Raw genomic sequence first — 3,170 nt, forward strand, 5'->3', positions numbered from 1 at the left:
CTCAGGGTGATAAAAAAAAGTAAGATTCTACCATAGAGTAAAAACCAAAGTGTAATTAAACCCACATTGTTAGGAAAGTACCAGGTGACATGGTAGGTGTGGCTGTATTAAACATCACAATGCACAGAGTTAGAAAAGAAATTGTACCTTTAAAAAATATTGCTACTTGTGCTGGAGAGATGGCTTAGCTGTTAAAGCACTGGCCTACAAAGCCAAAGGACCCAGGTTCAATTCCCAGGACCCATGTAAGCCAGATGCACAGGTGGCACATGCATTTGGAGTTTGTTTCCAGTGGCTGGAGGCCCTAGCACACCCATTCTCTCTCTCTCTGCCTCTTTCTCTCTCCCAGATGAAAATTAAAATATAAATAAATATATATATATTTCTTTTTTTTTTTTTAAGTTTTTCGAGGTAGGGTTTCACTCTAGCTCAGGCTGACCTGGAATTCACTATAGTCTCAGGATGGCCTTGAACTCACTGTGATCCTCCTACTTCTGCCTCCCGAGTGCTGGGATTAAAGGAGTGCATCACCACACCGGGCTAAAAAATACATTTTTTTAAAAAATGTTGCTATTTGTTAAACACTGGTCAATGGAAATGCCTTTTTTTTTTTTGGTTCATTTTTATTTATTTATTTGAGAGTGACAGAGAAAGAGGCAGAGAAAGAATGGGCATGCTAGGGCTTCCAGCCACTGCAAACGAACTCCAGATGCATGTACCCTCTTATGCATCTGGCTAACGTGGGTCCTGAAGAATCGAGCCTCGACCGGGGATCCTTAGGCTTCACAGGCAAGCGATTAACCGCTAAACCATCTCTCCAGGCCGGAAATGCCTTTTAAAAGTCCTTTACACCAGGCATAGTGGCACAGGCCTTTAATCTCAGTGAGGTGGGAGGACTGCTGTCTGTGAGTTCAAGGCCAGCCTGGGACAACAGAGTAAGTTCCAGGTCAGCCTGGGCTAGAGTGAGACCCTACCTTGAACAAACAAAAACTCTCTTTAAGAGGCATTCCTGTTAGGTTCTACTAGATACAGCTATGTCAACTGGCTTGGCCAAGAAAAAGTTTCGAAGACCTTTATCTTTTTCTTATTATTTTAGCAGTTACTGGTCAATTAATTTAGAGGGTTTACAATTCCAGATCCCAATGTTAACAGTCAGGATAGCAGCTGATCAATATGTGAAGTTTTAATGGGCTGGCCTTTGTAATTAGATAGACATTTAAGTGTGTGTATCTTTGATTACATGCACGTCTGGGCACAATCAAGTTGCCACTTAGCCCCGCCACATCAATCCACAGTTGTTACCCCCCCCCACCGTCTCCGAATGTCCTCAAAGCTAAGAAAAGAACACCTCTACACCATAACTTAAAATTGTACTCTCAAATCCAGAATTAGCAAATATGCAATCAAGTTTCAGAAACACTTTGACACCACCCATTTCCTTGAAGGTGAAAACACAATCAGAGAAAAGGACAAAGAAGTTATCTAACCTGAAATCCCCTGAACAGAAAAGAAATATCATGGCCAGCTTGCAGTCCTAGAACTCTATACTAACAGCCCAGGATCACATCCCCCAAATACTCCCATTCCTAGAAAAAATGGTACTCAAACAGCCCTGCCCACATTTCAGTACACTGAACTGTCAACCAAGAACCACAAAGCTCTCCAACAGTTGAAGCAACGGTTATGACGGGAAGTCTGTCTGTCTTCCAAACCACCAGCCAAAACATGCATAAGAAACTTACTGCTTTCTTAGAAGGTCACATGCACCCTGGGATGTTTGCTCATGGCGTCACTTTGGCCTTTAACCAGGGTACAAAGTGATATTTGTGGGCAAAGTTCTATTTCCGAGCTAACAATAATCTTTCCCTAGTGGTAGACTTGAGAGGAACGTGGTCTGCTTTTCCTTGATTACACAAGCAGTCTTATCCCCAAGAACAAATGACAGCCCAACAAAAAGAAGAAATTACACTGCTGTTTGTCTTTTGGCCAGCCTGAAATCAAGCTCTGAGCAGACAGATGCCAGGAGAAGCTCTGGGTTCCCTAGACTACTCGGACTTCCCCATGCCAGTTCAAATGTCTCCTGGGCAGCCAACTGGAGAGAGGGGCCCCACTTCCCTCTGGGTCTAGACCATGGCCACACAGTGACGACCACATACACACATCGTGAACACAGGATGACTTCTAAGAGGCACACACAGCAGGCCCTGGAAAGAAGTGGGGTTAAAAAGGAGAAAGAAAAAAAAAAGCATCCCTAAACTTCTCCATCAAACCTCTAAACTCCAGACGTCCCTCCTGCATCTTCCTCCTCCTTTCAAAAACTCCACGACACTCCTCCACTGGAGAATGGAGCCTAGTTCCTTGAAAGGAGCAAGCAGGCCGCCTAAGCCCTGCCTCAGTTTCCTCTGCCCTACAAAGACCCACCTACCCCTACAAGGCTCCAAGACCTACCGGGCTGTAAGATGCCTTAGGGGTAGCTAGTGGAGGACGCACGTTCTCAGTCAGCGCCCCAGGAGGTGAAGTGTTTCTGAGGGCGCTTTCAATGGGATCCAGGCGTGGGGGTGCCCTTACGGAATGAGTTCCTGGGAGGAAAGGGCTTCCCCATCCCGATGGGGCAAGGGAAGAGAGCTCCAGGCCGCGAACCCCACGCACAGGAGGCGCCTACGCCCCCCAGACCACACAGCCTGGTGCACCCCCTTATTGTCCCGTGGGACCACCCCCCCTCCTCCCAGCCCCGCGCCCCGCCGACCCCAGCGCCGCGGCCACCTCACCTGCCGCCGTCGCCGGCCCGGCCGCACCTGAGAAGGGAGGAGGGGAAGGGAAGCCGGATCCGGGCCGCGGACGTCTCAGGCTGGGGGGCTGCGGGCTCGTCCGCGTTGAGGGATGCCCGGGGCCGGTCGCGACATCCTCACGGGACGCCCCAGGAAGTCCGCCCCCCCACCCATCCCCAGGCGGCCCCGGCACGGCCGCTCCCGCCCCCCCGTCAGGCCCCGCCCCTCCCGGGAGCGCGCTCCCCCCTCCCACCCTGCGTCGCGCCCGCGCCACCATAGAGAGGAGCCCGGCGCGCGGCGGGCTAGAGCGCGGCCTCGACGAGCGCCCCCTGGCGGAGCCGCGGCTCGGGAGGCAGGTGGGTAAAGGAGTCCGCGAGGCTGGGGATCCCCGAGCCCGCGCGT

The 3,170-nt window shown here is 50.9% G+C and overlaps 1 protein-coding gene across 3 annotated transcripts in view; it reads right to left on the reverse strand.

The window, feature by feature from the left end:
• The window catches only part of Rffl (ring finger and FYVE like domain containing E3 ubiquitin protein ligase), an 87,157-nt gene extending 84,254 nt beyond the window's left edge, over positions 1 to 2,903 (reverse strand). For 2 of the 3 annotated variants that reach the window (XM_045159659.1, XM_045159658.1), the window contains exon 1: positions 2,769 to 2,895. The gene's annotated coding sequence lies outside the window, so the exon portion shown is untranslated. Of the gene's footprint in view, positions 1 to 2,768 lie in introns of all 3 variants that reach the window. The other variant, XM_045159660.1, reaches the window with a different exon arrangement.
• Positions 2,904 to 3,170: the final 267 nt, after the last annotated feature.

This window comes from Jaculus jaculus, chromosome 9, assembly GCF_020740685.1.
Source record: "Jaculus jaculus isolate mJacJac1 chromosome 9, mJacJac1.mat.Y.cur, whole genome shotgun sequence".
Classification (NCBI taxonomy): Eukaryota; Metazoa; Chordata; class Mammalia; order Rodentia; family Dipodidae; genus Jaculus; species Jaculus jaculus.